Source organism: Delphinus delphis, chromosome 6 (assembly GCF_949987515.2).
Source record: "Delphinus delphis chromosome 6, mDelDel1.2, whole genome shotgun sequence".
Taxonomy (NCBI): Eukaryota; Metazoa; Chordata; class Mammalia; order Artiodactyla; family Delphinidae; genus Delphinus; species Delphinus delphis.
The window spans coordinates 35,477,180-35,505,116 of record NC_082688.1 but is presented as its reverse complement, the minus strand read 5'-3'; the positions used below and the strand labels follow the sequence as shown (position 1 = coordinate 35,505,116).

At 36.2% G+C, this 27,937-nt stretch overlaps 1 protein-coding gene across 4 annotated transcripts in view; it reads left to right on the top strand.

Annotated features, from left to right (window-relative positions):
* ZCCHC7 (zinc finger CCHC-type containing 7) overlaps window positions 1–27,937 on the top strand; it is a 239,448-nt gene that overhangs the window by 154,829 nt on the left and 56,682 nt on the right. The gene's annotated exons all lie outside the window — the stretch shown is intronic.

Here is a 27,937-nt window from a genome sequence, read left to right as displayed (position 1 = left end):
TTGAAGAAACAGGGATGACTCTTCCTGTATGACTTGAATTTTAAAGAAACACTTAAATGTGTCAGTCACATGAACTGTTCCTCAGTGTACCTAAAGAAAGGATGTTTGGTTACTTCAAAGAGGTGAATTTTACATTCAAAGAAGTATTGGAACTAATAAATGAAAAAGGAATAGTTTAAGCACCACCATTTTGTAAGACCTAATGAAATAATGGATTTAAACAATTATCAATGGCTCTAGTTTGACGAAAAGAGACAACCAGACTTTATGTGCCTCTTCAGAGAAGAACACAGTATTACCTACAAGTATTATTTCTTAAAAAAAAAATAATAATAATGTGACCAAGCTTCTAGACCTAACTAACAGTTTATAAGAAATACAAAGAATGTGGTACCATGAAATACAATACAATCATCAAAATCCAGAATATAGGAAACTATAGTATAAATACCTCATTTCTTTAATAAATAATTGCAAAGATAAGGGGAGAAGTGGAATGAAGGGAGGAAATATGGGAGGGAGAAACCGTAGATTTAGAGCCTTAAAAGAAATACTGATTTATTACAATGGACATTTTTGGATCTTGTCTTATTTATGAGATAATTATGGAAATTTGAATACTGATGAATATTTGATTCTGGTGGATTTTTTTAAAAGTATGTTATTGGTATTACAGTTAAGTTTTAAAGGGACCTTAACTTTTAGAGATAGTATGCTGAAATTTTTACAAATGAAATTATATGATGTCTGGGATTTGCTTAACAATAATTCAGTAGGGGAACAGGGGAAGGGATATAGATGAAATAAGATTGGTCATGACTTAATAATCATTGAAGCTGGATCCATGGAGGTTCTTTATACTATTTTCTCAACTTCTGTATGTTGGAAATTTTTCCAGAATAGTGAATGAATGAGAAAGAGCACATACAAGCATTATACAGTAGGAAAGAAAATGTCATTAATGAAGACTTTAATATACCTCATTGTATCAGAAGTTCTGAGGGAGAAACAGAAATTTAGAAGTTTATTCCCATTATTTACCTTTTACTTTCATAAATCTCTGCTGGGTTTGGCGATTTGACTAGCAAACAATTTAATTTTCAGATAGCCAACAAGTTGACTTTTATTAAATCCTCTCTCAATCACTTGCTCTTACTGTGCAAATTATGTTGAATTCAGTTTTATCATTCCTGTTAGTTTGAGGGGAGGGGAAGGAAGCCTTTCTAAAAGTTATTAAATGCATACATAAAACATGTAGGGAAAAGTATAAAGGGAACATCTATATAACCATCACCCAGGTCAAGAAATAAGACCTTGACAGTACCCCTGAAGCATGTTCCTCTCTACCATAGTTCATCTTTTCCCTCCCTCGTAGATATATTCATTACCTTGACATTTATAGTAATCACTTCCTTGCTTTTTGTTTTTTAAACCTTTCTTAACGATATAGTTTATCTTTGCTCCATGCATTCTTCATACTTTTACTGTACATTTGTGTATGTATATTGCTTTGCATGTTTTCAATCTTTATGTAATCGGCACTATCCTATGAGTATACCTCTGAACTTCTCTTCAGTCAGCATTACAATCGTAAGATGCATTCACGTTGATATATGTGGCTCTAGTTCATTCATTTCTAACTGCTGTATAGTATTCTATTGTATGAGTGTACCACTAATATATCCATTCTGTTATTGATGGACAGTTAGATTGCTGGAAATTTTTGCAGTTACAAATAAAGCTGTTATGGATATCCTTACGTTTATCTCTTGGTGCACATGTATGAGGGTTTCTCTAGAGCAGGGGTTGGCAAACTATGGCCCACAGGCCAACTGCCTGTTTCTGTAGATAAAGCTTTAATGAAACAGCCCTGTCCATTTGTGTATGTATTGTCTATGACTCCTTTCAGCCTACAGTGGCAGAGTTAAGTAGTTGAGAGACCTTATGACCTACAAGCCTAAAAATATTTACTCTCTGGCCTTTTAAGAAAAAGGTTGCTGACCCCTGATCTTAGAGTGTGTAGCTAGGAGTAGATTACTGAGTCAAGGGATAATCTTCAACTGTACTAGATTTTGCAGAGAATCCCTACAGGCATGATTGTATGAGTTCTTGTTCACCTACCTCCTGCTCAATATTTGGTATGTCAGATTTTTCTGTTTTGCTGTTGTATCTCATTGTGTAGATTGCTGATTCTCATTAGGGAGAGGCTGAACATCATTTCATATGTTTATTGGATTTTGCATCATTCTTCCCTTAATGATTTGTAGAAATTTTTATAGCTTCTGGATATGAACCCTTTGTTGGTTACATGCATTAGCAACATTTCCTCCCAGTCTGTGGCTTTTTAATTTTTCTTAATGATGTGTTAAAAAAAATAAAATCAAAATACTTTTTCTTTGGAAGTAATTTCAAATTTACAAAAAGTTGCAAAAATAAAAATAGTACAAAGAATATCTCTATACCCATTATCCAGATTAACTTATTGTTTATATTTTCCTTCATTTGTTTTATTAATCACACTCTATGTATTTATGTATCTGTATATATGTGTGTATGTGTATATTCTGAATGTTTTGAAAGTAAGTTAGGTACATCATGCCTGTCCTTTTATCCCTAAATGCTTCAATATTCAATATATTTCCTAAGAATAGAGATATATTCTCTTATATAACCATAGTACAGCTGTCAATTTCATAAATGTGTATTGATACAATTTTATCTAAACTACCAAAACTATACTAACTTCTTTATGATGTCTTTTGATGTGTAAAAGTTTTAAATTTTAATGTACTTATTTTATCAGTCTTTTCCTTAATAGTCTGTTCTTTAAAAATCCTTCCCACTTCTGAGATTTTAAAATATATTTTATATTTTTCTTATACAATTAAAAATTTTTTGCTTTCCATATTTACAATTTTAATCCACTTGGAACTGTTTTTTTGTATATGGTGAGAGATGAATTCCAATTTTGTTTTTTCCCATTGTCCCTGCACCACTTATGGAATAAACCTCAGTTCCCCATGGAATGGCACCAATGTCATATATCAAGTTTATGAATGCAAGTCTTTCACTTGGGCTACCTATCTATTCATGTACCTGGACCACACTGTCTTAAGTATTAGAGCTTTATACTAATAACTTTTGTGTGTGTGTGTGGTATGGGGGCCTCTCACTGTTGTGGCCTCTCCCGTTGCGGAGCACAGGCTCGGGACGCGCAGTCTCAGCGGCCATGGCTCACGGGCCTAGCCGCTCCACGGCATGTGGGATCTTCCCGAACCCGGGCACGAACCTGTGTCTCCTGCATCGGCAGGCGGACTCTCAACCACTGCGCCACGAGGGAAGCCCTATACTAATAATTGATAGCTGGGTAGGCAGGTCTCTCCAGCATATTCTTCTCAAATTTAACATCTACTTTGATGAATGGTTATACAGCAAACAACTCATATAACCAACACCTAGTCAAAATATAGGATATTACCAGCACAGTGAAGCCCTTGGTATCCCACTCCCTGGTCATAACCTTTGCCTTCTTGCAAAAGGTTGCCTGATTTTTGTGATAATACTTTCCTTGATTTTCTTTACAGTTTTTTCACTGCTGTATTCCCTAAACTGTTGTCTAGAATTGCCTGTTTTTGAGGTTTATATTCATGGACTGATAGGATACATTTTGTATATGTCTGCCTTCCTTTATATAACATTATGTAGCTGTGGCTCATTTTGTTTGTTTTTCAGTTGATGTAGGATATGTCATTGTATGACTGTATCAGAGTTTTATCCATTCTACTGTAAATGGACATCTTGGCTATTGCTAACAGTGTTGCTCTTAATGTGCATGTTTTGCGTTTCTTTCAGATATATACCTAGGACTAGAATTGCTTTGTTCTATGGTATGCATATCCTCCACTTGAGTAGATAATGACAAACTTCTTTTCCAAAGTGGTTGTACCAATTTACACTCTTACCAACAGTTTAAGAGAGTTCCCATTGTCCATATCTTTGCCAACACTTAAGATCGTTAGTGTTCTTAATTCTATCTGTTTTGGTAGGTAAGAAGTATTTTATTGTGGCTTTAATATGTATTTACCTAATAGCTAAAAGAAGTCAAGTACGTTGACTTGACCTCTTATGTTTGTTATCTGAGTACCAACAACATATGTTTGTTGGTATTTAGATACCTCTTTCGTGAAGGGCTTTTTAAAATTCTTTTGCTAGTTTTCCTATTTATTTGTCCTAACTTGTAGGGGTTTATTATACCTTCTGGATGTGAATCCTTTATATGTTGGGCAGATATCTCCTCCCAGTCTGGCTTGCCTTTTTACTCTCTAAATAGAGTATGAACAGCAGTGCTTGATTTCAATGTAGTCAAAAGTTATCAAATTTGAATTCATGCTCTACCTACTGCGTGACCTTGGCCAGCTTTGAGCTTTAGTTTACTTATCTCTAAATAGTTGGTAATAATATCCATGTCATAGGGTAATTGAGAAGATTAAATGAGATAAAGCACTTATTATAGAGCTTTTCACCTAGCAGTCCCTCAATAGATGTTAATTGCCTTCCCCATCATTTAGGGTGCTCATTTTCATACTGTCTTTTGGGAAATTGGGTAGTATTCATGAGCTATTTGCAAATGAATGTTTTGGAAATTAGAATCTCATATAATTATCCCAGGAATTTAGAAGGTGGCCTAAAATAGTAAATCATAATTAATTTTCCCAGAGAACTAAAATGTAACATTTTCTCTGATGAAAAGGATTTATACTCAGTATGGGACCCCTGAATAATAAAACTCATGACTGGAGTATCTTAGCCAGAAAACAAGAAGCTATAATTTAAAACAATCTAAATCCTATAAATAATGCATCATATTTGGAAACTAAGGGTAGATTTCTTTGCATCCAAGAAGAAAGCAAGTTTTCTTAAATGATGAGATATTGCTAATCACTCCAGCCCAAAGTACCTTCCCTCTCCTTGGAACTTTCTGATGCTTATTAATGATTTTCACTTTGACTTATGTCATCATTCATTCATTCAAAAAATATTTATAGGACAGCCCTTATTAAAAAAAAAAGAGGGGTCTCCTTTTTTTGTAACAAGCCCTATGCTATGGGAAAGAGACAGAGCAGTAAATAGTATAGACTCAATCCTTACCTGAATGAAGCTGAGAAAGAAAAGTAAAAGAAGATTAAAAAAAAAAAAGTTATAACACCATGCTAAAAAAGCAATCCCAGAGTTCTGCTTCTGGTAATGGCAAAATTATTCATAATGGACCAACCTTCCCACAGATAATTATACTCTGGACAAAATACTATACTATAAATGTTTATATATATCATATAATTTATACACAAATTCATCACTTTAAAGCATACCTTAATACTTAAAAACGTAAAATATCTGAAGGTACTGGAGACCAACCAAAAGCAGGTAGAAATTGATGGGGAGTCAACATTTGGGATAAAGGAACAGCATTGGGTGAGTTTCCTGCTTTTATGGTTTTTTGCCTCAGGGCAGTCACTAATTGGTATAGCATGGGAGTGGCTAGAACTCTGAAAGAAATTCAAAGTCTTAACTGATGTTGGGAATGAGAAGAGAGAGGCTACTATAGCAGCTGGACAATGAAGGGGAATTCACAGAGGGGGACGCCCAAATTATGCATATACATATTTGCCAAATTATTTATCCTTGAACAGGCATCAGCTCTCTTTAAGGGAATATAACAGACTCCATAGTCTACAAAGTATCATTCGCAAGGTTCAGGATACCATCCAAAATTACCAGACATATGAAGAAACTGAAAAATTTGATGCATACTTAAGAAAAGGTAGTCAGTGAACACTGACTTTGGGATGACCCAAGTGTTGAAATTAGCAGACAAGGATTTTAACGAAGTTTTTTTGACTGTGTTCAAGAATATAAAATATGCATATAATGAAATAATAGACATGAAATCTCAGTAGAGAAATAAAATGGAAATTCTAGAACTGAAAAGTACATTATCTGAAAGAAAAATTAACTGGATGAGCTTAATAGCAGATCGAAAATGTCAGTGAACTTGAAGACCAAAATTATCCAATCTGAAAAACTTCTTCTGCCTTTTAAGTCTCTCTCTTCTCTGTCTTAAGGTTTTTGAGCAAGGTGTATGATAAGCATCTTAATTCCAGTTCCTTCAGAATAAAGTGTAATACTACGAGCATCAGCTCCACTTTCAGGAGCAGAGACCTTGTCAGTAGACCAAGAACATACCTTCCAAGTTCTCCATCAAAAGTTGGTAAAATATTATTTAATGGACATAGAGTTTAATTTTGCAAGATGAGAAAAGTCCTGGAGGGGGGTAGTGGTGATGGTCGCACAATAATATGTACTTAATGCCACTGTACGCTTAAAAATGGTTAAGATGGTAAGTATTACGTTGTGTGTATTTTATCACCCCCAAAAAAAGTTTAAGTAAAAAGTTGGTAAGAAAATTTAAGCAAGAAGTCCTTGAATCATTTTTTTCTCTTATGAAAATGACATTGGTCCCAGAGGCAAAATGCATCCTGCTATTGTTTTTAAGAGCTGCTCTATCTGCTTATAGTCAATATATAGGAATTATACATGTTAATATGTATACAAAGTATTGATAGAACAAGACATTTGGTATTCCATGGGTTTCAGAAATCATTCGGGAGAAATAAGACTAGGTAGCCAGTGTGTATCCACCATATCCTAAAATTTGTATTTTTAAAAAAAATTTTTATAATTTTATATTTCTAAAATATATTTTATATATATAATCTAAATTACCTTAATTTCAGGGGAAAACAAATTTTAAGTTGTTTTCTTTGTTTTTATTCCTCACCCTAAGATTTCACATGTCTAAATCTAACTATAGCCTCTTCACATACTCCCATTGTTTGAAAACAGAGAACTTTATAATGGAAAAGTGGTCTCCTTTTTTTTTCCTTCCCCACTTGAATTTTTATTTTTATTTACAAATGAATAACAGAATTTAACAGGACTCTGATTTATTCTGTCCCTACTTTCCCCTTCTCCCCATTACTACTTTAATTAATGTTTTACTTTTATTTAAAAATATTCTTGAGTTACTTTTTTTTTTTAAAGAAAATTGAGGATGCAACTTTGTTATAGACACCTCAGTCAAATTATAGTGGTAATGGCGATATGAGAAAAAGTAACTCTGACTCATAAAATTATCAGAAGGGGAATTTTCAAGTTTGTTAAACAGAAGGGACAGTTGGTTTGGTTTAGTCATCAAAATAAACTGTGCCCTACTGATTTCCAAGTTCTATATTGTGCTCAAATTTTCCATTGGGAATGAAACATTCCACTCTCCCTTTCTACTGTTTAACTTAAGCTGCAGTGAACAGTAGGAGAATGGCCCTGTGGCTGAGCTGCTTATTTTTTTTTTTTAAATCTATTCATTTTATACTTTCAGACAGATTTTTCCCTGGGGTGAAACAAAGGTTAACTGAAATTTCCTCTGTTGTGTACCTGAACGAATCAGCAGTTTGAGAAGGAAATCCCATTGATGGGCCAAGAGAGTGACAGGCTCTATTTAAAGAATTCCCCTGACTGTGTGGTAGACCAGCCATGCCATGAATTTAACTGTTCCTGTGGTCCCCATACTTGTACCCACCAAAAAAAAGAGAGAGAGAGAAAGCGACTTTGTTCTGCAAACGTAGCCCTAAGCTTTGAAAACCATGAGCCATTGAGTTTTGTGAATTCAAGTTAGACAGCAACAGAGGCCAAGACTCTAGGGGAACAATATCTGAAAGGAAGTACACAAAAACAGGTAGAAACTGTTTAACTGTTTTATTTCTCTGTGTGTATACAGATTTATGTGTGTTTATACACACACCCAAAAAAAACTGTATCCTTTTCTCATTTTATGTAGCTAGTCCTAATTATATTTAAGCAATGATGTTTGTTAAGTTTTGAAAGTTATTAAATTTTTTTGTTTTTATAGCCTTTTGACTCCATAAAAGTATTTTGGTTTTAGCAGGACATATTATATGTTTGGGAAATGAGATTAAACACAGCATATGTTTAAATTATTTTTTAAAAAACTGGACCTTTACATTACGTCTGCAGGAGCTTTACTGTCAGAGCCAGCTCATGTATTTTGTATTTTTCCTGTTTAAGGGAAGCTGCTTTAAATATGAAAAGATGGTATCTTAAGTTGGATTAAACATCCTTAATTCATATGTATTTAACCTCAGGACTTGTGAGCCTTGTTGAAAATCCAGCTTTAACCCTGCCTAGTAGGCCTCAATAGCACATACTGCATGGAGATTATAAATAGTCATGGTCTTTCTGAGATGGAGGTTAGTGTGTATTCCCAGGGGGCATGGACTGTTTACGTTTCTAACAAATATTTCACATATGTTGCTAATTCATATTTCTGTTTACCAATTTAGTAGTTAATTTTAAAAACCTTCCTTTGTTACTTGAAGCTTTTGTTATCAAAAGTTTCTTAAGTATATTCTTCTTCCAGTGTGGATGGGACCTTAATGGAGATTTTGTAAAACACTAGAACTCAGAGAAAATAATCCAGAGTGATTGGTTTCCTTCAGGGACTTTGAAGAAGCAGGTACCATTTGAGTTGGTTCCTGAGGTAATTTATCTTAAAAGATCACGTAGGGTCTAGATTCATGCTCACAAATGAGAAATTGAAGTCTAGAGAGTTAAAATGATTAGTACAAAATTATTCAGTATGTTTTGGAAGAACCTAGATCTCAATTCATACCTGGTGTTTACTTGTACAATAAACTGCCTCTCTTTTATTCCAAGATGGGTATTTTAAAAATCATTTCTTTCTTGTCAGTTATACCTCAGTAAATCTGCGGGAAAAATCATTTCTTTCTTTCCCTTTTTCTTCTGCTATTTCCTAATTTTTTCTTCTCTTTCACTTTTTCCTATTCCTTGTGTTTTCTTCTTCCGCTCTTATTTTTCAGTATTGGTCCTACTGCAAATAGGTTGTGGCATTATAAGTTTAGAGTAGGATCTGGGGGAGTGGATGTGATCAAATATTCCATATGGCCTATAGAGGGCTACATTGTTCTTTTTGGATGTTCTTGTTTTTATTTTTGTCTTTCGCGGTATGCGGGCCTCTCACCGCTGTGGCCTCCCCCGTTGCGGAGCACAGGCTCCGGACGCGCAGGCTCAGCGGCCATGGCTCACGGGCCCAGCCGCTCCGCGGCATGTGGGATCTTCCCGTACCGGGGCACGAACCTGTGTCCCCTGCATCAGCAGGCGGACTCTCAACCACTGCACCACCAGGGAAGCCCTGGATGTTATTTTTTTTTAAATCAAAATCCTTCATAGCTAGTTGAACAAGTTGTGACTCAATCAAATACTCATTAGTTGATGCTTATGTAAATAGAAGTAAGAGCTGACCAATGCCATGGATAGATCCCAGCTGATTTTTAAAGATCAATAAAAACAATTGACATCTTTTTTTAGGAAATCACTTGGTTCTTCCAATTTTATTCATTAAATAATATTTATTGACCTTCTACTATGTGCTAGACACCATGCAAGGAAATAGAGGTACAAGCGTAAGAAGGAAATGGTTTCTGCCCCCTTATAGACAAGAGTTAACCACAACTGGAAAGTTGGGACATTATTTTTATAAAACTTCATAGAGAACCAGCATTGCTCTTCAGATAATACCATTATTCCTATCAAATATAGTCCTATGTTAAAAAGTAGAAAAGTGCAATTTGAAGTTCAACAAGTTGTTTTCACATTATTAATTGCCATGTGCTACATGATAAAATGATCATATTGTGGAGATTTTCAGTAACAATTTTATTGTCAAACAAAGCCAGAGACTATTCATAAAAATAATTTAGGGAGGTGATAAGAGCATGTTGGTTCAAAGCATGGTTTTGAAGTGAGCCTCCAGTCTGCCACTTACAAGTTTTGTGGCAGTAAACAAATTATTTTAAACCTCACATAAACCTCACCTTTTTTCATCTGTGTAATGAAAATAATAATAGCTGCCTCTATAGGATTGTTGTGAGGGTTAAATTAGAAAAATATGTAAAAATGCTTAACATAGTACCTAGCACAGAATAAGCTGTTATGTATTAGCAGTTCCTATGTTCTGTATTTTTAAAAAACAATCTGGATTTGCTTCCTCTTGGAGGATCTGTTAGTGGGAATTTGAAAAGGAACATTCTATATGTATTATGCATGTTTTCTTTGTCGGAGATACTGCACATTAGAATTTCCTCAGAAATCAAGGTGAACATTTGTTTAAAAGTACTGTCAATTAGGATGAGTTTTTAAAATTTGTTTTCTTTTGAATTCAGAGTTTTATGTAATAATATCTAATCCTCCATAACTTCTTGCTTGTTCTCTAGCAATCTCAACTTTGAGTAATAGTTATTGTAGGTCCATTGGTAAATATTTGTGTTTTGGATTTAAAGACAATTCTGTCAGTAATCTTTCTGAAGCTAAATTGAAACTTGAGTAGCTTATGGGGCTTGTCTTCCATGTGATATCCAAATTCTCCCCCACATACTGAGTCACCTGGTGTCATTAGAAGGTAAAAGTTTTAAGGTAATAGGGTACCAAGTTTTAGATGAATATTTCTTTTGTAGTCAGACTGCTCACAAAGTTGTCTGTTTACTGCTTCCAGTCTCTCTCCTCTACTTCTCTTCTGTTCAGTAGAGTTTTTGCCTCATTGCTTCATTCAAACTTCTCTTATCAAGATCACCAGTGACTTGGTAATAATTACAAGAGTCAGTTCTGAGCCTTGATCTTACCCTGACCTATCAGTGGCATTCCCCATAATTGACAACACCTCTTCTTTGATACATTTTCTTTAGTTGGTTTACACGGCATTTACCCTTCCTCCCAACAGGTTTCTTCCCACCGCACTGCTTATTTCTTCTAAATCCTTGCTCCTTTTTTCTTCTTTCCCTATATTCAATCCCCTGGTACTGTCACCCATTCCTCTTCTAATCATCATCTCCATGCCACAATCTGCAAGTTTATATTTCCAGTTCAGGTCTGTCTCTTAAACTTAAGACTGGTATATCCAGTAGCCTACTAAACATCTTCATTTGGTCGTCTAATAGTTATCGCAAATCCAGCCTGTTCAAAACGAAATTCATCTTTCCCCCAAACATCTTCATCTACAGCTTTTAGTTACATCAGCTCTATCCTTTTAGTTGCTCAGATCAAAAAACTGGGAGTCATCCTTGACTCTGGTCTTCTTTTACATTCATATCCAGCTCATCAGGAAATCTCGTTGGCTCTACCTTCAGAATATATTTAGACTTCCTTCACTTCTCAGCACATCTTCTGCTGTCATCCTGGTTAGAGGTATCATCATTTATTGACTGAATTATTGCAATAGCCACCTAGTCTCTCTGCTTCTTTACTTGCCCCTCCCCTCATTTTTTAATCTCAACAGAGTGATTCTTAAAAGAGATTTTTTTTTTTTTGATGTGGACCATTTTTAAAGTCTTTACTGAATTTGTTACATTATTGCTTCTGTTTTATGTTTTGGTTTTTTGGCCACGAGTCATGTGGCATCTTAGCTCCCTGACCAGGGATCGAACCCGTACCCCCTGCATTGGAAGGCGAAGTCTCAACCGCTGGACCACCAGGGAAGTCCCAACAGAGTGATTCTTTAAATTGTCAGTCAAATCATATCACTCCTCTGTTCAGAAACCTCCACTGACTTCCCATGTCACTCAGAATAAAAGCAAGTATCTTTATAAGGCCTACAAGGCCCTTGTAAACTGGCAACCCTGTACTTGTTTGACCTCACCTCCCCCTCATTTACACTGTTCTAACCACACTGGCCCCCCTGCTGTTCTTCAGTCACACCAAGAATATTCTTGCTTTAAGGACTTTGTCTGTTCCTACTGCCTGGGATATCCCAGAACTGCATGGCTAATTCCCTCATCTCATTTAAGTTTTTGCTTAAATATCAATGAGGTCTACTCTGTCCCCCCTATTTAAAATGTAGTTCATGTCCAACACTACCAATTCCCATTACCATGCTCTCTACTTTTTCTTTTTTCAAAAGCATTTATTACTGATAAGATACATCGTTTACTTATTTGTTATGTTTGTTGTTTATTGTCTCTCTACCCTAGAGAGACACTAGAATGCAAGTTTTACAGGGATAGCAATCTCTATTTTGTTTAAATAGCCCAAGGACCTAGAATGGTGCCTCAGTATGGCAGTAGCTCAGTAAATATTTGTTGAATGTATAATGGTAAGAGTTGAGAAGAATGTTTAGTTTAACCCCCAGTATACCATCAGGTTCATTAGACCCCATTTTAGTTTGTTTCTTTTGGGAGCATTTCTAACTATTTCTAAGAATTTATATGTCATGACTTTATTCGTTCTTAGAGTTCTTCCAAAGAACAGAGAGAAGATTTACTTTTCTTCTTTATTCTTTAATAGAATAAAACTCATTCTATCTCAGGATTACTAAGTGGACCCATTGGTTCCTTTTATAAATCTAAGATACATCATGGGATCCTAGTGATCTTATTTTTGCCATATCTTAAAACATTTTACTATTTCATCATCCTAAGAATAATTTCATCATTACTCATCAATTATTCCAACTATGTTAAAAAAGAGTAAAACTAATTTTTAAAAAAACTAATTTAAAAAAACAACAGAAGAATGAGGGAATTGCCTAGAATGATGATGTAAGAGTGAAATAAATCTTCACTGTTTCATCATCCTTCAGTTTCCTTATTTTTTTTTACTTTTTTTTTTTGCGGTACACGGGCTTCTCACTGTTGTGGCCTCTCCCGTTGTGGAGCACAGGCTCTGGACACGCAGGCTCAGCGGACATGGCTCACGGGCCCAGCCACTCCGCGGCATGTGGGATCTTCCCGGACCGGGGCACAAATCTGTGTTCCCTGCATCGGCAGGCGGAGTCTCAACCACTGCGCCACCAGGGAAGCCCAGTTTCCTTATTTTGATGCCCAAAGTATTGCATTATCTTTCATGAATGTATGAAAGAAGTCTGGAGGCACCATCTTTTTAAGCTTTCATTGAACACAGTTGAAAATTCGGAATTTTACATTTTCTGCCCAAATTGGCAAATAGAAGAAAATTAACAGAGGAAGACATTTCACAGTTATTAGATGAATCAGAACATGAATGCAAAGAGACAAGTTGTAGTACCCAGCCGTTAATGATGTGATGAACTTGGCCTTTTAAGTGAAGTCTCAGACTATGATTTTTTTAGAGGATATCACAGATGAATTTTCTCAATCTTAAGAATTGGTGAATGAACAATGTATTTCTAAGTACAGAAAGGAAATAGGGTATTCTCATCTAGTCAGTCAAACAACAGGAAGTTCTTTGCCACACAATATTTTATGACAAGAATCTGTACCGTCATGCTTTGATAAAAGGATGTGTGGCTGTATTATTTCATATTTTATGATATTTGTGTACCACAATTCACTTGATATGGTTTGTTTCAAGTGGACAGATGCTGAAGGCAGATGTGTATGCAGAGGTACTAGAAGGAAATAGATGATATGGAAGTGAAAATAATTGAATGGATTGGTCATTCTAATTGGTGGTTATAAATCTAAAAGTAAAAACGTTTTGTAATTATGGAGCAAAAAAGAGATATATTTGAAATCTGGTATTAATATTTACAAAATGGGTGTGTTCCAAGTTCATACATGACAATTGATGAGCAGTTAGTTGTATTCTAGGATGTTATCCATTTCAGGTATATTTAACTTCAAAATAGGAAAATATAAAATAAAAATTGGGGTTTGCCATGTTTAAATTCTTATTAAGATTTCTAATAAAGTTGTTTTTCTATCACTTTCTCTTTAAATTATTTGTAAAATGACTTAAATTATTAAAGGGTCTGTTAGACCCAGGTGAGGAATGGTGATGACTGTTTTTCCTAGTATAATGCAGCAGGCGCTGCTCTAATACTGGAGATATGAAGATAACTAAACATTGGCCTTGTAAAGAGATGAGGTGCTAGTGGCTGGCATGGTAGTAAGTAGACTTTTCAGAGCAGGTAACTGAAACAGCTAGGCAGTATTAAATACAGGAAAATTAAAGAATTGTATCAGAGGAGAAACAGTGTACTACCACACAGCCGTAAATTGAATATTAACCTGAGAAGAGGGATGGAGGGAAAAGAAAGATAGATTGTTACAAGAAAACTGAACCCCCTTTTACTTTATTAGGAATTTAGATATTAATGCATAAAATAGATAAATCCATAAATATCAGGATGAACATTATTTAGAAGTGTGCAGATAAATACCAAAAGAAATAGAATTGAAACTGCTTGCCTCTGGGGAGTGGGAGCTGGAGTAGGGAGGAGAGAATTGCTGTTTTTACACTTTTTAAAGTATTATTGGAGTTTTTAATACCATGTGCATGTATTACTTTGATAAAAATTAGCAATAAAATAGGAAATTATGAATTTAAAGAGAAAACTTATCTGGTATGTAGCAATTGAAGTTGAAGGCACGGGGACAATGCAGAAATCCTAGATCTGAGGTGGTGAACAAATGGTGATGACTGGAAGGAAACCAACGTATTGGCTTGGAAAGACATTTTAAAGAAATATACTGTGAATTTAAGACCTGGCCTGATTGGATAATGGGGTGAAATATTGGCTTAAGATGAAAACAAACCTATATTTTGAGTCATTAATAACAGCAGGGAAGAAAGAGAGCCAGTTTCAAGTGGGGTTGTAAAGATGAGTAGTGCTTTGGATATGTTATGTTTGCAATGACTGTAATATAAATGTTTGTGATACATCCTGTAAACAGTTATAAATGTAAGCCGGGACATATTTGTTCTTAAGGCCTGGAGAGAGGTTTGAAGAAAATATGAGCCCGCAAAATAGTAAAAACGAATTGTTTTGGAGTGACTTATTTCACCAAGGAGAGAGTGAAGAGAGAACCAGACATTGAAGACCATACATGTACTCACACGCAAAGTTAATGATAGGTAAAGAAAAAGAAAAAGGATTTGGGAGGGAGACAAATGTTGAATAGAAGGATGGCTGAAAGAATATAGCGTACAGATTGGTATTAAATTTTTACCAGCAGGTAGATACCAAATTTATATAGCCTTTAAATCTTCTCTAGAAACCTATAATATCTTTAAAAAAGTAGCCTCTTCATTAAATCTGGATGTGTTTTATATGTGCTTGTCATTTTACAGATGTTTCAAATGTCCACATTGTATATTTTGGACAGGAAAGGGTGAAAGTGGGGAATAGGAATCGTAGAAGAAAAAACAACTCCCATAATCCCACCATATTTACTGTTTCTGTTGGTACTTTTTCCTTTTCTGTTCTTGTTACTTAGTGTAATTTGAGGAGTCTTTTATTTCTAAACAAGTATTTCTTAAGCAGGTGGTTTATTGACTAAATCCTTGGGGTGGAGGGAATGGGGGATGAGAGGGAACTCGCGCGCGCGCGTGTGTGTGTGTGTGTGTGTGTGTGTGTGTGTGTGTGTCTTTGGGGATACACAAAAGCCTTTATATGACTGATAAACTTTGCAAGAGCTCTGTATAACCCTGTGCTAAGCACCTGTATTTATTTCCTCTTTCTTCTTCCTCCTATACCTCTAAAAAAAGAAAAGATAAATCCCCATTTATCATTTACACACACTTAAAAATATAAAATTTCTGGTAAATTTAATATGATTTAAAATAAGATGAACAATTTGATGCCTGACTTGCAAATTCTACTAAAATTGTTTTATTTAAACTATTGCCAGTTACACAATGCAAAAATTTAATGACGAAATGGTTTTGTGACCAGTGTTAAATGGAAAAGTATAAATAAGAGAAAACCAAGACAGAAATAAAGAGCAGTTTGAGAAGAATACATGTGAATAAAGTGGCTCAGCCCTCAGGGGATTTGCGTGTGGCATTGTGTGTATTTCAAAAGTTTCCGTTGAAATAACAGATGCTACTGATGAAGTTGGGAATAGTAACTTCATTTGTGGCTGATTTGGTTGCTTATTAAAAGTGAGAAGATCCCAGGGGGAAATCTGGTATAGTGGAATTAGACTCAGGAAAGAATATAACAAATATCTTGCAGCTTCATCTTTGTGATCTTTAATCCGTAAACCCTGGCTAGCTCAGGCAGGATTATCTATAAATGTCCAATTATCTTAGATTACATGTGAATCCTGTGTCTGCCAAGTAATTTTATTTGATAACAGTGATTTTTTTAAAGTTCTTTTTTAGTTTCTAGAGTTGCTTTCTACAGAAATTCCAAGTTTTTTCCTTAGCCATTGAGAATTATCAATTGAACTTTTATTTATACAATGACAATCTGTAAAATTATCTATTGGCTAATGTACCCCAGTTCAGAACAGTGTTTACTTGTGTGAGCATATATGTAAGCATGTTTACATATGCTTCCTTTTCTTTCCTTTTTCTTTTAAATTTTTTCCATTCACAGTATGCAAGATATGCTGATAACTGGATAGTTAGGTAGAACTTACAATTTTGTGATGGAAATAAAATATTTATTAATATAGGTCTTAATACAAAGTTCAGAAATTCTCAGTAGCCTAAGAGATACAAATAAGCTGCTTTAGACTATGAGTGAGAGAGAAAATAATTCTACCGAATGAATTCGAAAGAGGAAATGTTATTTAGGTAATTCATTCAGTAAACATGAGTACCTATGACGACAACTAAGGAATCATGCTTTGGTGTGTGGATGATACAAAGATAGAAATGACAAGGTTAAAGTCCAGGATGTTACAAAATTGAGGGTGATCATCTGTGCTTTTGAGGTGTTATCAGGGATGACATCAATGGATGAGGTAACACATGATTTGAGACTTGAAGACCAAGTCCTAGTTCCAAGTGGTTGAAATTGGGGTTGGCTTGTGTTCCAGGGAATACATGCATAAGCATAGTTGCAGAGAACAAGAGGACACATTGGGAAAAGTATTAGGCATAGCTGAAGCATTGGCATCAGGAAGGTGAAGCCAGAGAAATAGGTAAGGGCCAAATCTTGGAAGGCACTGTGTGACATACAGAGGAGTTTTACATTGATTCTGCAGGCATTGAGGGATCATTCAGGGCAGAATGTTTTCACATTTCTGCTTTAGAAACATTATTTCATTCACAATATATACAAATATCAAATCGTTATGTTATACACCTGAAACTAATATATGTCAGCTATACCTAAAAAAAAAAACCAAAACCCTAAATAAAAAAGAAAGAAAAAGAAACATTATTCCAGTAACAGAGGAAGGCAAAAATGGGTTGTGGTACTAGAGATAGTTAGAAATTATTTTAATAATCTAGGTGAGAAATTAAGTGTCTCTGGGTCAGCCTAATGGCATTGAGGTTATTATGAATAGATTTGGTGAGCAATTGTATGAAAGGTGAAAGGGAAGAGTTGAGGTTTTGATTTGGAAAATAAAGTGTGGTACAAGTTATTGAGAGAATATACAAGGAGGAGAAGTAGGGTTTGTTTTTAAGAGAGAAATGCAAGGAATGGGGAGAAGGTAAAGAATTTATTCTTAGTAATTACGAGTTTGAGTTACCTATAAGATATCTAATCCCAATATCCCATAGATCAGGAGCTCAAGAAAAGATTGGGCCTGGAAATACAGGTTTGGTGGTTCTCTCAATGGCCATGTATGACAACCTGCGACAAAGAATGTAAAATGAGAATGAGGACAAAGAATGGAATATACCAAGTGGCCACTGAAGGAAGAAGAAACTGTAAAGGGGAACAAGAACTAGGAAAGTAGCTCGTTATATCAGCCAAGAAATTGTTGACTGCTCACAGAGGTCAAATGAGAAATGTACTGAATATTATCCATATACTCATTAAATGTGAAGAGCAGAGCCTTACAGAATATTCAGAATTTATAATCATGGGACTTCACTGACAGTCCAGTGGTTAGGACTCTGTGCTCTCACGGCCAGGGGCCCAGGTTCGATCCCTGGTTGGGTAACTAAGATCCCACAAGCCGCGTGTGTAGCCAGAAAAAAAAAGTGTTGCTGCTGGCTTTGAAGGTAAAGGCAGCTTCTAGAAGCTGGGAAAGGCCAGGAAATGGATCTTCCCCAGCCTCTGGAGGGAAAGCAACCCTGCAGGGAAAAAAAAAAAAATTATAATCATGGAAATTGGACTGAGTTAGGTAGAAAATTGGGCAAAGAGGGTTATGGTGTTGAAGATCAAGGGAATAAAATGACCAAAAGTACAGAAAAGGGAAGCACTAGAAGTGTTAAATTACAAACAGTAGGACCTTTTAGTTTAAAATGTTAGGTATGGGCTTCCCTGGTGGCGCAGTGTTTGGGAGTCCGCCTGCCGATGCAGGGGACATGGGTTCGTGCCCCGGTCCAGGGAAGATCCCACGTGCCGCGCAGCGGCTGGGCCCGTGAGCCATGGCCGCTGGGCCTGCGCGTCCGGAGCCTGTGCTCCGCAGCGGGAGGGGCCACAGCAGTGAGAGGCCCACGTACCGAAAAAAAAAAAAAAAAAAAAAAGATTGTAAAATGTTAGGTATATAAAAAGGGAGTGTGGGCAATAAATTTAGAAATGTAATATGGTTGATTTGTCTTTTATGCTATAACTGCCAAATTATTTAACCTCAATTGATATTCTTTATGTTTTGTGGGGTTTTTGGTTTTTGTTTGTTGTTGTTTTCTTGGTTTTTTTTTTAAGGCCGTGCCATGCGTCCTGTGGGATCTTAGTTCCCTGACCAGGGATTGAACCCACGCCCCCTGCAGTGGAAGCACGGAGTCTTAACCACTGGACCACCAGGGAAGTCCCTCAGTGTGTTTTAATGTAGTGAAAGAATGCCATGTCATATGAGCCAGAGTTTTGGCTGTATACTGCAAGTGAGAGAAAAGGTATTGAGAATGCCCCAAATCTAGGTTCCTTAGGGATTGCAGGTATATATCAACCATTGTCTCTTTTTTCCCAGTCCGCATCTGTGAGCCTGTCTATAGACTCACCAATTATTTGGAGAGAAAACAGTTGCTAGAGAACTGACATACTTAATATTGTATGAAGACTGTTTTGGTGACACAGTCATCCTAAGTTAATTAATTGATCATTGGTAGAATTCAGTATTTCTTGTTAAATAACCCATATCCCAAATAATAGAGGACTTTCAATCTTTTTAAAAACTTCATGTTAATTAAATCATCTTATTTTTAAAAAAATTTTTTAATTTTATTTATTTATTTTTGGCTGTGTTGGGTCTTCGTTGCTGCACATGGGCTTTCTCTAGTTGCGTCGAATGGGGGCTACTCTTCATTGCGGTGCGTGGGCTTCTCATTGCAGTGGCTTCTCTTATTGTGGAGCACAGGCTGTAGGCCTGCAGGCTTCAGTAGTTGTGGCACGCAGTCTCAGTAGTTGTGGCGTGCAGGCTCAGTAGTTGTGGCACACGGGCTTAGTTGCTCTGCAGCATGTAGGATCTTCCTGGACCAGGGATCAAACCCGTGTCCCCTGCATTGGCGGGTGGATTCTCAACCACTGTGCCACGAGGGACGTCCCACCCTATTTTTAAAAAATGAGATTATCATGGTTATTTACTTAACACAGTAATACTTTTTAGATTCTTTAGCCCCAAGATAGTACATATTACTCTACTATATGATAAGTTCCTTGAGGGCAAGCACCATGTCTTAGTCATCCTTCCCTCTCCTACACTGTCTTTTACATGAGAGATTTTCAGTGAATATTTGTTGAAAATTAACTCAACGCTACATTAAATGAAAACATTTTATACTTTGAGGAAAATTACATTTACGTTCTTAAATAATTAGTAGTAGCAAAATAACTTCTTATATCTACTTTGCTGAATATTAAATTCAAGTCCATTGTATGTGGAGAAAATCATAAATATATACCTCTTCACTGAATTGTAATGAGACTTAAAATTTTAGATGTTAGAAATTAGGATATGTAGAAAATGTAAGGCACCTATGGCTTCCGTGTAAGAAGGGGCTATAGTGTATTAGGCTCAGGAAAAGATTCTTCTTAGTACCTGGCTCCTGTACTGAAAATGACCAACTAGATATGCTGAAGTGAAATCTTCTATAATCTTTGGTGATCTTACGAAAAACATTTCACTAACTCCTACTTCCTGTCAAATTATCCCGAAAGGTAGAGAGAACCAGCTCTATAATTGTGCCTGCTTTCCCAGCAAAGAGATGATCTTCACCAATTCCCACCCACAAGAATTTAGGCAGACTAAGTATAATTGAAGCAAAGCATGAACTGGCTTTACTCCTCAGAAATCTAGCCCAAACTCTTCCTTAGATCCTTTGAAAATTGAGTGCAGTCTTATGGGTAAGTAGCTACATTAGCACTATATTTCACAAAAGCAACAATTGCAATTTTTTGTAGAAAGCACACACATTTTAAAAATGAACATTTGTGTAACCATACAGGATTGTTCTGAAGATGAAATATGTATTTTAAACAATTTATAGACTGTAAGTCACCATCACCATATAAATTTGAAAGATGTTTATGCATGAGAGAAAGAGAGAGAAGGAAGGAGGGAAAGGAGGAACGGAGAAATAAAGATAGCAGAATAGTTCCAGAAATAGGAGAAAATGTGTAAAATGTGTAAGCTTATGGGTTCACTTTTCTTTGAGGTTTGCTTTTTTGTCTTGAAGTTATTTCAAAAGACAGGAAATATTCTGTTTCTTGCATAGTATTAACAAAACCACCCTGTAATACTGTTTTACTATCTCTGCTTTCAAGAGTACTACTCTGGCAGAAAGAAGCCTGATGTACTATTCCCTGGAAAGCTCCACACAGTAGGAAGTCAAGACTTTTAAAGTTAAACTGAAAGAGGAAAGACATGGAAAATTTCTTAGTTGGAAGAATAGATTTAATATTAATCAGTAAAATTTCTTAGTTGGAAGAATAGATTTAATATTAATTAGTAAGTCCTCCTATGTGTTTCAGGTAAAAAGCTTATTCTAAGTAATAATATTTTAATTCTCAGTATTCTTTATATATAAAAAGGTGAAAATTCTTAGTAAAGGAATTATCACACCCTTTGTTCCAATCAACCTGTATTGTTTGCTGTATCCTTTTACCTCTTTCATTATGTTGCTTGTGCCTTTCCTTTTTACTTGTGTCCTTCACCTGTTAAAATCCTATTCAAGATGTTTGCTTCCAGCCATATTGTGTTAACTTATACCAGACTTGCCCTCCTGACAAGAGATGATGAAATTAGCAGACAAGGACTTTAAAACAGACATTATAAATATACAGAGGTTTAAAGGGAAAGAGGCATATAATAAGAAGGGAAATGGAAGATATAAAAAAGAACCAAAGGGAACCTATAGAGCTGGAATATACAATATTTGAAATGAAAAAATGAAATGAAAAATTTTAGTGGATTGACTTAACTACAGATCAATTAGCACATTTTCAGACATTGAACAGCAGGCAGTACTGGACCATGATACATGAGAATATGGAAATGAAGGAGGTGCACCCTACAATCAACCTGCATCATGGTGCTAAGAAAGGGAACCCAGGCACAACATGGCCATCTCACTAAGATGAGAAGACAGAGATCAGAGTTTAGAGAGGCTAAAGAAGCTGTAGTTTGTGAGGCATAGTACTGGAGAGAGAGAGAGAGAGCTGAAACGGATATAACTCCAGAAATCTGCGTTGGGGTGTACCGATGAATACCAAGGATACTGAGTTCTCTGCCCATGGATAGGGCAGAACTCCACTAGACGTGGACAAAAACCTACTGGAAGCCAAACAATTCCCAGAACTTAACCCGAGTTCTTACTTGCCAGATTGGAGAGACTGTGTTAAACACCCTAGACATTCAGTAGTGACCCCACTACTAAGATACATCTTAGTAGTAGGGCTTAATTAACCCTAAGTAAAAGCTACTCTGGACCTACCCTAGCAAAGCTTTAAAAGTCTCAAAAGTGTCAGCTGATCTGGAGATTACTTAACTGCGTGTCAAAACAGAGTCTCACACTTTTTAAAGTAAGAAAAAATCAAGACACTCAACAGGGGCTTCCCTGGTGGCACAGTGGTTAAGAATCCGCCTGCCAATGCAGGGGACATGGGTTCGAGCCCTGGTCCAGGAAGATCCCACATGCCGCGGAGCAACTAAGCCCGTGCACCACAACTGCTGAGCCCACGTGCCACAACTACTGAAGCCCACATGCCTAGAGCCCATGTTCCACAACAAGAGAAGCCACTGCAATGAGAAGCCCTCGCACCGCAACTAGAAAAAGCCCGCACACAGCAACAAAGACCTAACACAGCCAAAAATAAATAAATAAATTTTAAATTTTTTTAATTAAAAAAAAGACACTCAACAGTGTACCTCAGTAGCAACCAAGGGGAAAACAAAAATACTAGGCATTCAAAAAAAGCAGGAAAATGTCACTCATAACCAGGAGAAAAATCAGTCAAGTGATACAAACCTAGAAATCACGGAGAATATGAAATTAGCAGCAGGGACTTTAAAACAGCTGTTAAAAATGTACTCTGAAATTTAAAGGAAGGGAGAAATAGAATAAGAGAAATGAGACGTATAAAAAAGAAGCAAATGGAACTTCTAGAGCTGAAATATATATTTGAGATAAAAAATTTACTGAATAGGCATAAGTACAAATTAGATTATTCAAAGGAAAAGAATAAGAGAGTATTATGGACAACGTTATGCCAATAATTTCAACAATTTAGACAAATTCCTTGAAAGTCACAAATTATCAAAACTGGCCCAAGAAGAAATAGAAAATGTGAATAGCTCCGTATCTACTTAAAAAATGGAATTACTGTTTTAAAACCTTCCTACAAGTAAAATTCTTGGTCCACAAACAAGGAAAACTCCAACCTAGATGACTTCACTGGTGAATTCTATCAGATATTTACGGAAGAAATAATACCAGTCCTACACAAACTCTTCCCAACACTTCCCGAACTCTTGTGAGGCCAGTTTTACACCAATATCAAAACCAGACAGACATTATAAGAAAAGTATAAGCCAATATCCTTCATGAACACAGATGTAAAAATTCTTAATAAAAGCAAGTTGAATTCTGCAGCATATTCTAAAGAATAATACATCCTAACCAAGTGGAGTTAATCACAGAATACAAGGTTGGTTTAACATTTGAAAATGAAATCACTGTAATTCTCTGTATTAAGAGAGAGAGGAAAAACCATGGGCTATCTCAGTTGATAGAGAAAAGGCACTTGATAAAATTCAACACACATTCATATTAAAAACTCAGGAAACTAGGAATAGAAAGGAATTTCCTCAACCTGTTATGAAAAATCTACAGCAAACAGTATACTTAATTGTGAAAATCTGAATGTTTTTTCCCTAAAATTGGGAACAAAGCAAAGATTATCTGCTGTCACCACTAATATTGAGTATCATAATGGAAGTCCTGCATAAGGCAGTGGGTAGGAAAAAGAAGGAAAAGGCATACAGATTGGAAAGGAGGCAGTAAAACTGGCTTTATTCACTGTATTCATCAGAGTAATGCCCATTAAAATCATAATGAATACTACTTCACACCCATTCTAAGGTTAAAATTTTAAAAGACTGACAATTCCAAACTTGGTACAACCAGTATGGACATTCCTTAAAAAAACTAGAAATAGAACTACCATGTGATCCAGCTATCCTACTCCTGGGCATATATCCAGAGAAAACCATAATTCGAAAGAACATATGCACCCCAGTCTTCATGGCAACACTGTTTACAATAGCCAAGACATGGAAGCAACCTGAATGTCCATCAACAGATGAATCGATAAAGAAGATATGGTATGTATATACAATGGAATATTACTCAGCCATAAAAAAGAATGAAATAATACCATTTGCAGTGACATGGATAGACCTAGAGATTATCATACAGAGTAAAGTAAGTCAGACAGAGAAGACAAATATCATATGGTATCACTTATATGTGGAATCTAAAAATATGGTACAAATGAACTTATTTACAAAACAGAAATAGAGTCACAGATATAGAAAACAAACTTATGGTTACCAAGAGGGAAGGTGGGGAGGGATAAATTGGGAGATTGGGATTGACATACACACACTACTATATATAAAATAGATAATAAGGACCTACTGTATAGCACAGGGAACTCTACTCAATACTCTGTAATGACCTGTATGGGAAAAGAATGTAAAAAAGAGTGGCTATATATTTATGTCTGATTCACCTTGCTGTACAGCAGAAATTAACACAGTGTTGTAAATCAGCTATACATCAATAAAATTTTTTTAAATAAATAACTGAAATTCCAAGTATTGGTGAGATTATGAAGCTAGCTGGGACTCTCATACAATGCTGATAAGAGTGTAAAATGATACAATCACTTTGGGAAAATTTGCCAGTTTCATATGAAGGTAAAGACATACTTACCATATCTAATAATTCTACTCCTAGCTATTTTCCCAAGGGAAATGAAAACTTATGTCAAGTAAGAAGAAAGAGTCTCACTAGAATGTTTATTGCTGCTTTATTTATAATTGTAAAAAACTGGAAACAACCTAAATGTTCTTCAGGAGATGAACAGCTAAACAAATTGTTGTGGCCACACAGTGGAATACTGCTCAGCAGTAAGAAAGGAACAAACTACTACTACCTAACAACATGAATGATGACTTTCACAAATATTCAGAGTGAAAGAAGCCATATACAAAATGGTACATAATGTATGATTCTATTTCTATGCAGTCCTAGAGCAGGCAAAATGAATCTGTCGTGAGCGAAAGCAAATCAGTGGTTGCCTCGGGTGGGGGACTGATTGCAAATATGCTCAAGGTGACGTTTTGGGATGATGGAAATGTTCTACATTTGATTTTTGTGGTGGTTACACAGGTGTGTACGTTTGTCAAAATGCATCATACTGTATTTTTTACGTGGGTATATTTTATAATATGTAAATTATACCTCAATACAGTTTTCTTTTATGGCACAGCCTTCTGTGACTTTTTTCCCCTTTCTCCCTAAATTCAGATATCTGCTCTTCCTCTGAATTTACCATAGTATCTTGTTTGGTTCTCTCCTACTCCTTTTCTTTTTATATTTTTGTGTTTGCCTAAGTTATAAGCTCTTAACAGTTTTGTTTACCCTATAGCACCTTGCTTATTGTAACCTTTCAATACATGTTTGTTAAACAGCTAATTTAATGCAAAGAGAGTTATCAGTTATTGTTTTGATTACAGTTCTAAAGTCTGAAAAGAACCATAGTCCTGGATCTTAGCAAGACAAGGCTATAAAGCAGGTAAGAGTTGATATTAGGCATCTTTAGGGCAGTCCTAATTTTACACTTTAGGGCAATCCCATTTTATGTTCTGTGGCATTGGCTGGTACACATAGAAGATGGGTGCTCCCAGGCCCTGTGGGAAGTTGTCTTTAAGGCAAGACACTCTGTGTTGGTTGCAAAGACCTGGAGGATTTAGGTAATGTAGGCTAAGTAACAATGTATTTGATTCCAGTAATGAATGAAAATTTGATAGAATCACAGAAACTTAGTGCTAGAAGATACCATAGATACCACTTTATCCAACCCATTACTAAACAGGCCCAGAGAGGGTAAATAACCTGCCCGACGCCACACAGCAAATAAGAGATAGGGTTAAGTCTGGAGCCCACATTTCTGACAAGTCCCTTACCAGAAATTGAGCAAAGTGGAGAATTGGCTGCCGGTGGAAGTTGTAATGAGTTGCTCTTAGACAAAGCTTTCATTAGGTTGGGATTTGGAGTTAAGGAGCAAACAGGATAGGTATTAGAGTCAGTTATTGCTAGGGTAGAACCAAAACTGAACCATGAGTAGGGCCAAGAGTTGACTTATATTTTCCTCGTGATGTCTTTACTTCATTTACCACCCAGAAATCTGATTTCATTTGTAATTGAAGCCTATTTTGTGTACTTGCTGACAAATTTTCTACAGTAAGAATATACTGTAGCTTGTCGAGGAGGAGTTAGTATGTAACCTAGAATATTGTTGAATTCCACGGGTATGTTAAAACAATCTAAATGGAGCTGATCTCCCTTGTAAACCTTTCCTTCTTTCAATATTCTCTGTTCATGTGTAAATTTATTGGAGTTTGGGGGTGGTAACAGTTGCTATTTTGCATTTCCTTGGTTTGGGAGTTCCTTTTTTAAGGACAATATTAAGCCAGTTTTATAATTAAAGTGATTTTAAGTGGTCATTTTGAGTTTTAATGATGAAGGACATGGAGGTACAAAAGGCAGCTTTGAAAGTTACAGCAAAGCATGCTCCTTAGATGAATCCTTTGAATGAAAGAATAATAGCATGGATGGTGATGATGAAGCTGCTGCTATTTAATGTATTCTCCACTCTCAGTATATGGATGCAGCCTCCGAATTTTACAAAGGAAATAATCATCAGCACAGCATCTCTGCTCTCCTATGGATTGGTCTTTTTGTAAAGCAGCCTCTTGGTTTTCTTAGTAAAGGTATTTTATTTTAAAATGTATCTCTAGACACTTACTCCTGGTAGGCCTGGGAAAATGTAGATTACTTCATGTCTCTTCAAAATTCCTTTCAAAGAAGAGTCAAGCTCAATTTGTGTTTTTGAGATAGAGAAGAAGAGTAGATAGGAGGAAGGAGGAAATCTTTGCTTTGGGGGAAGAAAAAATCTTTCAGTCCTTTGTTGACACCTTAACTTCTGCATTAGTCATATGTCCCTTCCTCCTTGGCCATGGATGGACCAAGGGAATAGCAGCCATTTGCAAGTTTGTAAAGGGGCAGTGCAAAGAGAAGAAAACAGCTGATAAAGAAAAATGTAGGGCTCCCACCCCCGTAGGTTTTTACAGTTATATTTTTAGGTTGGTCACTGTCTTCTGGATATTTGGCCTTCTGTTTTTGCTCTTTTACTTCACTATTTTTGATGTTGTAAAATACAGTGCTAAATTCCTAGCTCTAATCATGAGATAGTATTCAGAGTCCACCTTATAAAAATGTTACAGTGAGAAGCTGGCGGACACAGGGACACAGTTAATACTGATATTGGAAGGAAAAACCTTTCTTCTACCTACTTGGGTCTGAATGGTGGGGGGCCTGCGAGTTAACTGACAATAGAGAGAGTTACAGGAGAAAAGACCAAGGGTGGAAGCACTCAGTAATGAGTAACTCACTAAATAGCCAAAGGTAAAGGTTTGTATACTAACTTAACAAAAGGGAGGATTTAGGGCTTCAGAAGATAGAAGGTTTTTTTGTTTGTTTGTTTGTTTTTTTGCGGTACGCGCGGGCCTCTCACTGTTGTGGCCTCTCCCGTTGCGGAGCACAGGCTCCGGACGCTCAGACTCAGCGGCCATGGCTCACGGGCCCAGCCGCTCCGCGTCATGTGGGATCTTCCCGGACCGGGGCACAAACCCGCTTCCCCTGTATCGGCAGGCAGACTCTCAACCACTGCGCCACCAGGGAAGCCCTGATAGAAGGTTTTGATGTGCTTGTTTACACAGTTTTGGGGGAATGTCCTGGTACCCAAGGTCAGTGACTTTCCTGACTAGAGACTTCTGGGTTGGGGAGAGGGGCTGTGGCAGCTGACTCACAAAGCAGGCTTTTAGTCAGATAAGGGAAGTTCAGATAAGATTTCTCTCTGCACCTGCTGTTGGGTTTTTGGTCCCTTCAGTGATATATATATATATATATATATATATATATATATATATTTGTTTATAGTTTGATGGTTTTTAAAGCATTTTCACGTATCTCACTTGATTCGCACAATATTTTTTAGGTATACAGGGAAAATACTATTATTCCCATTTCACAGGTAAGGAAACTGAGATTAAGAGAGGTTAACTATTTGTTCAGAGCCACACAAATAATGACGGTGTCAAGATAAGATGTTAAGGGGTTCACATTTCTCACTACACCTTTGGGGTTCAACTTCAATACTGACAGATTGAATAATTTATTGTCA